General features: G+C 46.9%; 1 protein-coding gene across 1 annotated transcript in view; it reads right to left on the bottom strand.

Moving 5' to 3' along the window:
• LOC121879249 (nuclear pore complex protein Nup160-like) overlaps positions 1-8,326 on the bottom strand; it is a gene marked incomplete at its 3' end in the record, with an annotated part of 31,668 nt that extends 23,342 nt beyond the window's left edge. The window contains exons 1-2 of the mRNA XM_042385845.1: positions 8,239-8,326; positions 6,616-6,707 (exon numbers count right to left, since the gene is read on the bottom strand). The remainder of the gene's footprint in view (positions 1-6,615; positions 6,708-8,238) is intronic.
• Between the last annotated feature and the right edge of the window lie 7,400 nt (positions 8,327-15,726).

The following is a 15,726-nucleotide window of genomic DNA, read 5'->3' as shown; positions in this document are numbered from 1 at the left end:
TTTAAGATGGACTGAGAGAGTGTGTGTGTGTTACCTGCTGCTGTACTGTTTAAGATGCATCAGGAGAGTGTAAAGCTACCTGCTGCCAAGGTACTGTTTAAGATGAATTTCAGGAGAGAGGTGTGTGTTACCTGCTGCTGCTGTACTGTTTAAGATGGACTGTGAGAGAGTGTGTGTGTGTTACTCCAGTTGCTGCTAAAATTGTTTAAGATGGATCAGGAGAGAGTGTGTGTGTGTGTGTTACCTGCTGCTGTACTGTTTAAGATGGATCAGGAGAGAGTGTGTGTGTTACCTGCTGCTGTTGTACTGTTTAAGATGCATCAGGAGAGAGTAAAAGCATTCTGCTGCTGCTGTACTGTTTAAGATGGATCAGAGAGAGTGTGTGTGTGTGTGTTACCTGGGTTGCTGCTGTACTGTTTAAGATGCATCAGGAGAGAGTGTGTGTGTGTGTTACCTGCTGCTGCTAAAAATTGCTTCTAAGATGGATCAGGAGAGAGTGTGTGTGTGTGTGTTACCTTGCTGCTGCTGTACTGTTTAAGATGCATCAGGAGAGAGTGTGTGTGTGTTACCTGCTGCTGTACTCGTTTTAAGATGGATCAGAGAGAGTGTGTGTGTGCTTACCTGCTGCTGCAATTGCTTGCAAGATGGATCAGGAGAGAGTGTGTGTGTTACCTGCTGCTGTACTCATTGCTTAAGATGCATCAGGAGAGAGTGTGTGTGTGTGTTACCTGCTGCTGCTGTACTGTTTAAGATGCACTGTGAGAGAGTGTGTGTGTGTGTTACCTGCTGCTGTAATTGGTTTACATGCATCAGGAGAGAGTGTGTGTGTGCTACCCAAGGCTGCTGTACTGTTTAAGATAATCAGGAGAGAGTGTGTGTGTGTTACCTGCTGCTGCTGTACTGTTTAAGACATGGATCAGGAGAGAGTGTGGGTGTCTGCTGCTGCTGTACTGTTTACATTTAATCAGGAGAGTGTGTGTGTTACCTGCTGCTGCTGAATTGTCGAAGATGGATCAGAGAGAGTGTGTGTGTGTGTTACCTGCTGCTGCTGTACTGTTTAAGATGGATCAGGAGAGAGTGTAAAAGTGTGTTACCTGCTGCTGCTGTAATTGTTTAAGATGACCAGGAGAGAGGTGTGTGTTACCTGCTGCTGCCAAAATGTTTAAGATGGATCAGGAGAGAGTGTGTGTGTGTTACCTGCTGCTGCTAAAATTGCTTTAAGATGGATCAGAGAGAGTGTGTGTGTGTTACCTGCTGCTGCTGTAATTGTTTAAGATGGATCATCAGAGAGTGTGTGTTACCTGCTGCTGTACTGTTTTAAGATGGACTAGAGAGTGTGTGTGTGTGTGTTACCTGCTGCTGCTGTACTGCTTAAGATGGATCAGGAGAGAGTGTGTGTGTGTGTTACCTGCTGCTGCTAAAATGTTTAAGATGGATCAGAGAGTGTGTGTGTGTTACCTGCTGCCAAGGTACTGTTTAAGATGGATCAGAGAGTGTGTGTGTGTTACCTGCTGCTGCTGTACTGTTTAAGATGGATCAGAGAGTGTGTTTTCAACCTGCTGCTGCTGTATTCGTTTAAGATGCATCAGGAGAGTGTGTGTGTGTGTTACCTGCTGCTGCTGTACTGTTTAAGATGCATCAGGAGAGAGTGTGTGTGTGTGTTACCTGCTGCTGTACTGTTTAAGATGGACTGGTGAGAGTGTGTGTGTTACCTGCTGCTGTATTGTTTGGGATGCACTGCAGAGTGTGTGTGTGTTACCTGCTGCTGCTGTACCTCGTTTAAGCATTTTGGATCAGAGAGTGGTGTGTGTTACCTGCTGCTGCTGTAATTGTTTAAGATGCATCAGGAGAGAGTGTGTGTGTTACCTGCTGCTGCTGTACTGTTTAAGATGGATCAGGAGAGTGTGTGTGTGTTACCTGGCTGCTGCTGTACTGTTTAAGATGGATCAGGAGAGAGGTAAGTTACCTGCTGCTGCTGTACTGTTTAAGATGCATCAGGAGAGAGTGTGTGTGTTACCTGCTGCTGCTGTACCTCTCGTTTAAGATGCATCAGAGAGAGTGTGTGTGTGTGTGTTACCTGCTGCTGCTGTACTGTTTAAGATGCATCAGAGAGAGTGTGTGTGTGTTACCTGCTGCTGCTGTACTGTTTAAGATGCATCAGGAGAGAGTGTGTGCTACCTGCTGCTGTTGTACTGTTTAAGATGCATCAGGAGAGAGTGTGTGTGTGTTACCTGCTGCTGCTGTACTGTTTAAGATGGACTGTGAGAGTGTGTGTGTGGGTACCTGCTGCTGCGAATTGGTTTAAGATGCATCAGGAGAGAGTGTGTGTGTGTAGGTACCTGGCTGCTGCTGTACTGCTTTAAGATGGATCAGGAGAGAGTGTGTGTGTGTTACCTGCTGCTGTACTGTTTAAGATGGATCAGAGAGTGTGTGTGTTTACCTGCTGCTGCTGTACTGTTTAAGATGGATCAGGAGAGAGTGTGTGTGTGTGTTACCTGCTGCTGCTGTACTTGTTTAAGATGGATCAGAGAGTGTGTGTGTGTTACCTGCTGCTGCTGGTAGCCTGCTTTAAGATGGATCAGAGAGAGTGTGTGTGTGCTACCTGCTGCTGTTGTACTGTTTAAGATGCATCAGGAGAGAGTGTGTGTGTGTTACCTGCTGCTGCTGTACTGTTTAAGATGGATCAGGAGAGAGTGTGTGTGTGTGTTACCCGCTGCTGCTGTACTGTTTAAGATGCATCAGAGAGTGTGTGTGTGTGTGTTACCTGCTGTTGCTGTACTTTTAAGATGGACTGTGAGAGTGTGTGTGTGTTACCACCTGCTGCTGCTCTACTGTTTAAGATGCATCAGGAGAGAGTGTGTGTGTGTTACCTGCTGCTGCTGTACTGTTTAAGATGGATCAGAGAGAGTGTGTGTGTTACCTGCTGCTGCTGTACTGTTTAAGATGGATCAGGAGAGAGTGTGTGTGTAAGTACCTGCTGCTGCTGTATTCGTTTAAGATGCATCAGGAGAGTGTGTGTGTGTGTGTTACCTGCTGCTGCTGGGTGCCTGCTGAAGATGTAAAACAGGAGAGAGCGTGTGTGTGTGTTACCTGCTGCTGCTGTACTGTTTAAGATGCATCAGGAGAGAGTGTGTGTGTGTGTAAGCACCTGCTGCTGCTGTATCGTTTAAGATGGACCAGGAGAGAGTGTGTGTGTGTGTTACCTTGCTGCTGCTGTACTGTTTAAGATGGATCAGGAGAGAGTGTGTGTGTGTTACCTGCTGCTGCTGTACTGTTTAAGATGCATCAGGAGAGAAGGTGTGTGTTACCTGCTGCTGCTAAAATTGTTTAAGATGGATCAGGAGAGAGTGTGTGTGTGTTACCTGCTGCTGTAATTGTTTTAAGATGGATCAGGAGAGAGAGTGTGTGTGTGTGTTACCTGCTGCTGCTGTACTGTTTAAGATGCATCAGGAGAGAGGTGTAAGCACCTGCTGCTGCTGTAATTTTTAAGATGGATTCAGAGAGAGTGTGTGTGTGTTACCTGCTGCTGCTGTACTGTTTAAGATGGATCAGGAGAGAGTGTGTGTGTGTGTGTTACCTGCTGCTGCTAAAATTGTTTAAGATGATCAGAGAGAGTGTGTGTGTGTTACCTGCTGCTGCTGTACTGTTTAAGATGGATCAGAGAGTGTGTGTGTGTGTGTGTTACCTGCTGCTGCTGTACTGTTTAAGATGGATCAGGAGAGAGTGTGTGTGTGTTACCTGCTGCTGCTGTACTGTTTAAGATGTATCAGGGAGAGTGTGTGTGTGTGTGCTACCTGCTGCTGCTGTAATTGTTTAAGATGGATCAGGAGAGTGTGTGTGTGTGTTACCTGCTGCTGCTGTACTGTTTAAGATGGATCAGGAGAGAGTGTGTGTGTGTGTTACCTGCTGCTGAAGCTGTGTACCGTTTAAGACATGGATCAGAGAGTGTGTGTGTGTTAAATTCTGCTGCTGCTGTATTGTTTAAGAATTTTACTCAGGAGAGTGTGTGTGTGTGTGTTACCTTGCCGTTGCTGTACTGTTTAAGATGGCCAGAGAGTGTGTGTGTTACCTGCTGCTGCTAAAATTGTTTAAGATGGATCAGGAGAGAGTGTGTGTGTGTTACCTGCTGCTGCTGCAATGGTTAAGATGGATCAGGAGAGAGTGTGTGTGTGTGTTACCTGCTGCTGCTGTACCTGTTTAAGATGGATCAGAGAGTGTGTGTGTGTGTGTTACCTGCTGCTGCTGTACTGTTTAAGATGGATCAGGAGAGAGTGTGTGTGTGTGTGTTACCTGCTGCTGCTGTACTGTTTAAGATTGACTGAGAGAGTGTGTGTGTGTGTTACCTGCTGCTGCTGTACTGTTTAAGATGGATCAGGAGAGAGTGTGTGTGTGTTACCTGCTGCTGCTGTACTGTTTAAGATGCATCAGGAGAGTGTGTGTGTGTGTTACCTGCTGCTGCTGTACTGTTTAAGATGCACTATGAGGCGGTGTGTGTGTGTTACCTGCTGCTGCTGTACTGTTTAAGATGGATCAGAGAGAGTGTGTGTGTGTGTTACCTGCTGCTGCTGTACTGTTTAAGATGGATCAGGAGAGTGTGTGTGTGTTACCTGCTGCTGTTGTACTGTTTAAGATGCATCAGGAGAGTGTGTGTGTTACCTGCTGCTGCTGTACTGTTTAAGATGGATCAGAGAGTGTTGGGTACTGCTTCATTGATCAGGAGAGAGTGTGTGTGTGTGTTACCTGCTGCTGCTGTACCACTGTTTAAGATGGATCAGAGAGTGTGTGTGTGTGTTACCTGCTGCTGTACTGTTTAAGATGCATCAGGAGAGTGTGTGTGTGTGTGTTACCTGCTGCTGCTGTACTGTTTAAGACGGATCAGGAGAGAGTGTGTGTGTGTGTTACCTAAGGTTGTATTCGTTTAAGATGAATTGCAGAGAGTGTAAGTTCAAGCTGCTGCTGTAATTGTTTAAGATGGATCAGAGAGAGTGTGTGTGTGTTTCACCTGCTGCTGCTTGTACTGTTTAAGATGCATCAGAGAGGTAGCGTGTTACCTGCTGCTGCTAACTGTTTAAGATGGATCAGGAGAGAAAGCGTGTGTGTTACCTGCTGGCCATGGTGCTGTTTAAGATGGATCAGGAGAGATGTGTGTGTGTGTTACCTGCTGCTGCTGTACTGTTTAAGATGCACTCAGGAGAGTGTGTGTGTGTTACCTGCTGCTGCTGTACTGGTTTTAAGATGGATCAGGAGAGAGTGTGTGTGTTGCTAATTCGCCGCTGTACCGTTTAAGATGATCAGAGAGAAGTGTGTGTGTTACCTGCCGTGCTGCTGTACTGTTTAAGATGGATCAGAGAGAGTGTGTGTGTTACCTGCTGCTGTACTGTTTAAAGATGGATCAGAGAGAGCGTGTGTGCGTTACCTGCTGCTGTACTGTTTAAGATGGACCAGGAGAGAGTGTGTGTGTTACCGCCGCTGCTGTACGTTTAAGATGCATCAGGAGAGAGTGTGTGTGTGTTACCTGCTGCCGCTGTACTGTTTAAGCATGGATCAGGAGAGAGTGTGTGTGTGTTACCTGCTGCTGCTAAAATTGTTTAAGATTTAATCAGGAGAGTGTGTGTGTTACCTGCTGCCGCTGTAATTGTTTAAGATGGATCAGGAGAGAGTGTGTATACCTGCTGCTGCTGTACTGTTTAAGATGGATCAGAGAGAGTGTGTGTGTGTGTTACCTAAGCTGCTGCTGTAATTGTTTAAGATGGACTAGAGAGAGTGTGGGCACTGCCATGCTGTAATTGTTTAAGATGGATCAGGAGAGGAGTGTGTGTGTTACCTGCTGCTGCTACCTGTTTAAGATGGATCAGGAGAGTGTGTGTGTGTTACCTGCTGCTGCTGTACCTGTTTAAGATGGATCAGGAGAGTGTGTGTGTGTTACCTGCTGCTGCTGTACTGTTTAAGATGGATCAGGAGAGTGTGTGTGTGTTACCTGCTGCTGCTGTACTGTTTAAGATGGACCAGGAGTAGTGTGTGTGTTACCTGCTGTCAGCTTGTACTGTTTAAGATGGATCAGAGAGAGTGTGTGTGTGTTACCCATGCCAAGGTACTGTTTAAGATGGATCAGGAGAGTGTGTGTGTGTGTTGCCTGCTGCTGTTAAAATTGTTTAAGATGCATCAGGAGAGAGTGTGTGTGTTACCTAAGCTGCTGCTGTACTGTTTAAGATGGATCAGGAGAGGCGGTGTGTGTGTTACCTGGGCTGCTGCTGTAATTGTTTAAGATGGATCAGGAGAGTGTGTGTGTGTTACCTGCTGCTGCTGTACTGTTTAAGATGGATCAGGAGAGAGTGTGTGTGTGTAAGCACCATGCTGCTGTAATTGTTTAAGATGGATCAGGAGAGAGGTGTGTGTGTTACCTGCTGCTGCTGTACTGTTTAAGATGGATCAGGAGAGAGTGTGTGTGTGTTACCTGCTGCTGCTGTAATTGCTTCTAAGATGGATCAGGAGAGAGTGTGTGTGTTACCTGCTGCTGCTGTACTGTTTAAGATGGATCAGGAGAGGTGTGTGTGTGTTACCTGCTGCTGCTGTACTGTTTAAGATGGACTGTGAGAGAGTGTGTGTGTGTGTTACCTGCTGCTGCTGTAATTGTTTAAGATGTACAGATGGTGGTACTCCTTGAGGGTCTGGAAGGTCAGGTCACTCAATATGGACTGTGGTCTACTCTGTAAACCCAAGTCCACATTAATCAACACAACACTGTCATTGTTTAACTCATCTTAAGTAAGGTTTTATATCATGTTTCTTAAAGTCATCTCAGGTCTTCAATTTCCCTGACTTTTCCAGGATTTTCATTAACTGTGAGAAACCTGAGAGTTATAGGATTAATATTTGCTTTAAATATTTTGCTAAAGTTTTTATATATAAAAATCAGTTCAAGAAGCTGTTCACGTGTAGTACAGCAGAGCAGCCTACAGTAGAGCAGCCTACAGTGAGCAGCCTACAGCAGAGCAGCTACAGCGAGCAGCCTACAGTAGAGCAGCCTCAGTAGAGCAGCTCACAGTAGGGGCAGCAGAGCAGCCTACAGCAGAGCAGCCTACAGTAGAGCAGCTGACGTAGAGCAGCCTACAGTAGAGCAGCCTATAGCAGAGCAGCCTACAGCAGAGCAGCCTACAGTAGAGCAGCCTACAGTAGAGCAGCCTACAGTAGAGCAGCCTACAGAGCAGCCTACAGTAGAGTAGCCTACAGTAGAGCAGCCTACAGTAGAGCAGACCTACAGTAGAGCAGCCTACAGCAGAGCAGCCTACAGTAGAGCAGCCTACAGCAGAGCAGCCCACAGTAGAGCAGCCTACAGCGAGAGCCTACAGTAGGAGCAGCCTGCAGAGCAGCCTACAGTGGAGCAGCCTACAGTAGAGCAGCCTACAGCAGAGCAACCTACAGTAGAGCAGCCTACAGTAGAGCAGCCCACAGTAGAGCAGCCCACAGTAGAGCAGCCTACAGTAGAGCAGCCTACAGCAGAGCAGCCCAGCAGAGCAGCCCACAGTAGAGCAGCTCACAGTAGAGCAGCCTCAGTAGAGCAGGCCTACAGTGACAGCCTACAGCAGAGCAGCCTACAGTAGAGCAGCCTACAGTAGAGCAGCCCACAGCAGAGCAGCCTACAGTAGAGCAGCCTACAGTAGGAGCAGCCTCAGTAGAGCAACCCACAGCAGAGCAGCCTACAGCAGAGCAGCCTACAGCAGAGCAGCCTACAGCAGAGCAGCCTACAGTAGAGCAACCCACAGTAGAGCAGCCTACAGCAGAGGCAGCCTACTAGAGCAGCCTACAGTAGAGCAGCCTACAGAGCCTACAGTGAGCAACTCCATGAGGAGCAACCCACAGTAGAGCAGCCTACAGTGAGCAGCCTACAGTAGAGCAGCCTACAGTAGAGCAGCATACAGCAGAGCAGCCTACAGTAGAGCAGCCTGGGCTGCAGAGCAGCCCACAGTAGAGCAGCCCACAGCAGAGCAGCCTACAGTAGGAGCAGCCTGCAGAGAGCAGCTTACAGTAGAGCGTCTACAGCAGAGCAGCCTAAGTAGAGCAGCCCCAGTAGAGCAGCCTACAGTAGAGCAGCCTAGCAGAGCAGCTCCAGTAGAGCAGCCTCCAGTAGAGCAGCCTACAGTAGAGCAGCCTGGAGAGCAGCCTCGTGAGTAGGCCTACAGCAGAGCAGCCTACAGCAGAGCCACACAGAGCAGCCTACAGTAGAGTAGCCTACAGTACCTGAGTTGTGTGAGGTGGGGCAGACGTATGCGGTGGACGGAGGACACAGTGGCCAGCAGGATGTAGACGTACTGACCCATGGACACTCAGCCCCTCCAGCACTGGTGTGTCAGCGAACCTGTTGGGTGAAACCACACTGATGGTTGACACACCTTGATGGTTACCACACCTTTTTGATGGTTGACACATACACCACACCTTTTGATGGTTGACACCTTGATGGTTACCACACCTTGATGGTTACCACACCTTGATGTCACACCTTGATGGTTGACACACCTTGATGGCTTACCACACTTGATGCTGAATAGCCCCTGGCGTTGACAATAAAACACTCACACCTGATGGTTGCATACAACAATACTACCCTATGGTTACCACACCTGATGGCTGACACAAACACCACACCTTGATGGGTTACCACACCTTATGGTTACCACACCCCTGGGATGGTTGACACAAACACCACACCTTGATGGTTGGACACAACAATTCACACTCCTTGATGGTTACCACACCTGATGGGTTACCACACCTTTTGATGCATGGACACAAACATACCTTGATGGTTGGACACATACACCACACCTTGATGGTTACCACACCTTGATGCAGGTTGGACACAAACACCACACCTTGGATGGCTGACACAAACACCACACCTGATGGTTGACACAGGCCCACACCTGATAGTTACCTACACCTTGGGATGGTTGACACAAACAATTGGCTAATTCCTTGATGGTTGACACAAACACCACTAATTTTGATGGTTGGACACAAACACTACACCTTTTGATGGCTGACACAACACCACACCTTGATGAAGGACACAAACACCACAATCTGGATGGTTACCACAATTCCTGATGGTTGACACAAACACCACACCCTGATGGCCACACAAACACCACACCTGATGGTTACCACAATCTTGATGGTTGACACAAACAAATTACACCTTGATGGCTGACACAAACACCACACCTGATGCATGACACAAACACACACCTGATGGTTGACACAAACAATACACCTTGATGGTTGACACAAACACCACACCTTGATGGTTGATTACAAACACCACACCTGATGGTTGACACAAACACCACACCTTGATGGTTGAAGCCACAAACACCAATCTTTGATGGCTGGACACAAAACACCACACCTTGGATGGCTGACACAAACACCACACCTGATGGCTGGACACAAACAATCACACCTTGATGGCACACCTTGATGGTTACCACACCCTTGATGGTTGACACAAACACCACACCTGGATGGCTGGCTACATAAACACCACACCTGATGGCTGACACAAACACCACACCTTGATGGTTGACAATAAACACCGCCACACCTTGATGGTTGACACAAACAATTGGCACCTTGATGGTTGGATACACATACAGACCACACCTTGATGGCTGACACAAACACCACACCTTGATGGTTGACATACACCACACCTTTGATGGTTGGCTACCAAACACCACACCTTTGATGGTTGACTACATACACCACACCCTTGATGGTTGACACAAACACACACCTGATGGTTGACACACACCACACCTGATGGTTGACACAAACACCACACCTTGATGGCTTGACACAAACACCACACCTTGATGGCTGGACACACATACACCACACCTTGATGGTTGACACAAAACACCACACCTGATGGCTGACACAAAACACCACACCTTGATGCATATGTAAACACCACACCTGGAATGGTTACTTTCACACCTTGATGGTTGACACAAACACCACACCTTGATGGTTGACACAAACACCACACCTTGATGGTTGACACATACACCATAATCTTTGATGAAGTTGACAAACACCACACCTTGATGGTTGACACAAACACTACACCTTGATGGAGCACACACCTTGATGGTTGACACAAACACCAATAATCTTGATGGGTTGACACAAACACCACACCCTTGATGGTTACCACACCCTTGATGGCTGACACAAAACACCACACCCTGATGGTTGACACAAACACACACCTGATGGTTGACACAAACACCACACCTTGATGGTTTATTGCACAACACCACACCTGATGGCTGACACAAACACCACACCTGGGATGGTTGATACACACTACACCTTGATGGCTGACACAAACACCACACCTGATGGGTTGACACAAACACACCTTGATGGTTGACACAAAACACCAATAATCTTGATGGTTGACACACAAACAATTCAATACACCTTGATGATTGACACAAACACCACACCTGATGGTTGACACAAAACACCAATAATCTTTGGATGGTTGACACAAACACCACACCCTGATGGGTTGACACAAACACCACACCTGATGGTTGGACACAAACACCACACCTTGATGGTTGACACAAACACCAATAATCTTGATGGCTGACAAACACCACACCTGATGGGTTGACAACATACAACACACCTGATGGCTGACACAAACACCAATAATTCCGATGGGTTTATTTCACAAAACACCACACCTTGATGGTTGACACAAACACCACACCTTGATGGCTGACACAAAACACCACACCTTTGATGGTTGACATACAATTCACACCCGATAAGCTGAATACAAAACAATCAATAATCTTGATGACACAAACACCACACCTTGATGGTTGACACACAAACACCACACCTGATGGTTGACACAAACACTACACCTTGATGTATATTAATAAACACTCTCACAATCTTGATGGTTGACACAAACACCACAATCTCTTGATGGCTGACACAAACACCACACTCCTTGATGGTTGACACAAACACCACAATCTTGGATGGCTGACACAAAACACTACAATCTTTGATGGCTGACACACAAACACCACACCTTTTACGGTTGACACATACACCACACCTGATGGCGGTTACCACACCTTGATGGTTGACACAAACACCACACCTTGATGGCTTTGACACAAACACCACACCCTGATGGCTGACACAAACAATTCACACCTTGATGGTTGACATAAAACACCACACCCTGATGCAGGATACAAACACCACGAATCTTGATGGTTACTTTCACACCTTGATGGTTGACACAAACACTACACCTTGATGGGTTGACACAAACACCACACCTTGATGGTTGACACATACAATAATCTTGATGGCTGACACATTAACTTAAGACCTCTTGATGGTTGACACACAAACACCACACCCTTACGGTTGACACAAATAATTTCACACCTTGATGGCTGACACAAACATCACACCTTGATGGCTGAAGGTCAAACACCACACCTTGATGGTTGACACATACACCACACCTTGATGGCTGACAATAAACACCAATAATCTTGATGGTTGACACATACAATAATAACTTGATGGCTGACACAAAACACCACACCTTGATGGCTGACACAAACACCACACCTTGATGGTTACCACCTTGATGGCTGACAGGGGACAAACACCATTAATCTTGATGGCTGACAAACACTACACCTTGATGGTTACCACACCTTTGATGGCTGACACAAACACTACACCTTGATGGTTGGACACAAACACCACACCTTGATGGTTGACACAAACAATTACCTTGATGGGTTGACAAACACCACACCTTGATGGTTGACACAAACAATTACTAATTTGATGGTTGACAAACACCACACCTGATGGCTGACACAACAACACACCTTGATGGCTGACACAAACACCACACCCTTGACATGACACAAACACTACACCCTGAAGGGCTGACACAAACACCAATAATTCCTTGATGGTTAAATACCACACCTTTGATGGTTGACACACAAACACTGACCTTGATGGGTTGACACAAACACCACACCTTGATGGTTGACACATACACCACACCTTGATGGTTGACACAAACACACACCTTGGTTGGTTACCACACCTGATGGCTGACAAACACCACACCTCGATGGCTGACACAAACACACACCTGATGGTTGACACAAACACCACACCTTGATGGTTGACACATACACCACACCTTGATGGTTGGACACAAAACATCACACCTTGGGATGGTTGCCAAGCTTCACACCTGATGGTTGACACAAACACCACACCTTGATGGTTACCACACCTTGATGGTTGACACAAACACCACCACACCTGATGGTTGACACATACACTACACCTGATGGTTGACACATACACCACACCTTGATAGCTACCACACCTGATGGCTGACACAAACACCGCCACACCTTGATGGTTACAAACACCACACCTTGATGGCTGACAACACCACACCTTGATGGTTGACACAAACAATTACACCTGGATGGCTGACACAAACACCACACCTGATGGTTGACACAAACACCACACCTTGATGCTGTTACCACACCTTGATGGTTGACAAACACTAATCTTGATGGCTGACAGTAATCACACCTTGATGGCTGACAATACACCACACCTTGATGGCTTTCGACACAAACACCACACCTTGATGGTTACCACACCTGATGGCTGGACACAAACACCACACCTGATGGTTACCACACCTTGATGGTTGACACAAACACCACACCCTGATGGTTGGACACATACACCACACCTGATGGTTGACACATACACCACACCTTGATGGTTACCACACCCTGATGGTTGACACAAACACACCACACCCTGATGGCTGGACACAAACACCACACCCTTGATGGTTGACACAAACACCACACCTTGATGGCGAAGCCACAAACACCACACCTTGATGGTTGACACAAACACCACACCTTGATGGTTGACACAAACACCACACCTTGATGGTTGACACAAACACCACACCTGATGGCTGACACATACACCACACCTTGATGGTTGACACAAACACCACACCTTGATGGTTACCACACCTGATGGCTGACACAAAACACCACACCTTGATGCATGACACACACACCTTGATGGTTACCACACCTTGATGGTTGACACAAACAACACACCTTGATGGTTGACACAAACACCACACCTGATGGTTACTTCACACCTTGATGGCTGACACAAACACTACACCACCTTGAGGGTTGACACAAACAATTACACCTGATGGCTGGACATACACCACTAACTTTTTGAGGTTGACACACAAACACCACACCTTGATGGTTGACACAAAATCATTAATTTGATGTATGACACAAACACCACACCCTTGATGGCTGACACACACCACACTTTGATGGCTACACAAACACCACACCTTGATGGCTTCACACCTTGATGGTTGACACAAAACACCACACCTGATGGTTGACACAAACACCACACCTTGATGGCTGACACAAACACCACACCTTGATGGCGACACAAACACCACACCTTGATGGTTGACACACACCTGATGGTTGACACAAACACCACACCTGATGGCTGACACACAAACCACCACACCTGATGGTTGACACAAACACCACACCTGATGGTTGGACACAAACACCACACCTTGATGGTTGACACAAACACCACACCTTGATGGCTGGACACAAACACCACACCTTGATGGTTATTTCACAAACACCACACCTTGATGGCTGGACAATAAACACCACACCTGATGGTTGACACAAACACCACACCTTGATGGCTGACACACATACACCACACCTTGATGGTTGACACAAACACCACAATCTTGATGGTTACCACACCTTGATGGGCTGACACAAACTACACCTCCTTGATGGCTGACATAAACACCACAATCTTTGATGGTTGACACAAAACACTGAAGACCCTTGATGGTTACCACAATCTTGATGGCCACACACCTGATGGCTGACACAAACAAATTACACCTTGATGGCTGACACAAACACCACACCTGATGGCTGACACAAACACCACACCTGGATGGTTACCACACTGATGGCTGGACACAACACCACACCTTGATGGCTGACACACAAACACACACCTCATGGTTGACACAAACACCACCACACCCGATGGTTGACACATACAATTACACCCTTGATGGTTGACACAAACACCAATTCCTTGATGGTTACCACACCAGATGGTTGACACAAACACCACACCTTGATGGTTGACAATAATAAACACTATTAATTCCTGATGGTTGACACAAACACCACACCTGATGGTTACAAACACACACCTTGATGGTTGACACATACACCACACCTTGATGGCTGACACAAACACCACACCTTGATGGTTAGACACATACACCACCACCTTTGATGGTTACTACACCTTTGATGGTTGACACAAACACCACACCTGATGGTTGACACAAACACCACACCTTGGATGGTTGACACAAACACCACACCTGATGGCTGACATGCTACAATCACACCTGATAAGCTGACACAAACACTCACACCTTGATGGTTACCACACTCGATGGTTACCACCGATGGTTACCACACCTGATGGTTACACAAACACCACACCTTGGATGGTTGACACAAACACCACACCTTGATGGTTGACACAAACACCACACCTTGATGGGTTGACACACATACACCACACCTTGATGGTTGACACAAACACCACACCTTGATGGTTAATACATACACCACACCTGATGGCTACCACAATTTGATGGTTGACACACAAACACCACACCTGGATGGCTGACACAAACACCACACCTTGATGGCTGACACAAACACTCACACCTTGATGGTTGCGGGACACACTCACACCCTGATGGTTGACACATACACCACACCTTGATGCAGGCTGAGCACATACACCACACCTGATGGCTGACACAAACAATCACACCTCTGGATAAGCTACCACCTGATGGTTGACACACAAACACTACACCTTGATGGCTGACAACACCACACACCTTTGATGTCATCAAACACCTTTCAATCTTGGATGGTTGACACATACACCACACCTTGATGGTTGACACACAAACATCACACCTTGATGGTTACCACACCTTGATGGTTACCACACCTGATGGTTGCCGACACAAACACCACACACCTTGATGGCTGACACAAAACACCACACCCTTGATGGCTGGCCACAAACACCACACCTTGATGGTTGACATACACCACACTTGATGGTTGGGACACAACACACACCTTGATGGTTACACATACAATCACAATCTTTGATGGTTACCACACCTTGGATGGTTATTGACACAAACACCACAATCTTGATGGTTGACACAAACACCACACCTTGATGGCTGACACAAACACCACACCTTGGTGGATGGCTGACACACATACACCACACCTGCCATGACACATACCACACCTTGATGGTTGACACAGGCTACTACACCTTGATGGTTGGACACACACCACCTTGATGGTTACCACCTGATGGTTGACACAAACACTGGGTTAATTCGATGGTTGACACAAACACTACACCTTGATGGTTGACACAAACAACACCACACCTTGATGGTTGACACAAACACCACAC

The sequence above is a fragment of the Homarus americanus genome, unplaced genomic scaffold (genome assembly GCF_018991925.1).
Source record: "Homarus americanus isolate GMGI-L3 unplaced genomic scaffold, GMGI_Hamer_2.0 scaffold9190, whole genome shotgun sequence".
In the NCBI taxonomy this organism is placed as follows: Eukaryota; Metazoa; Arthropoda; class Malacostraca; order Decapoda; family Nephropidae; genus Homarus; species Homarus americanus.
The sequence above is the reverse complement of the archived record's forward strand: the minus strand, read 5'-3'. Positions and strand labels throughout refer to the sequence as shown.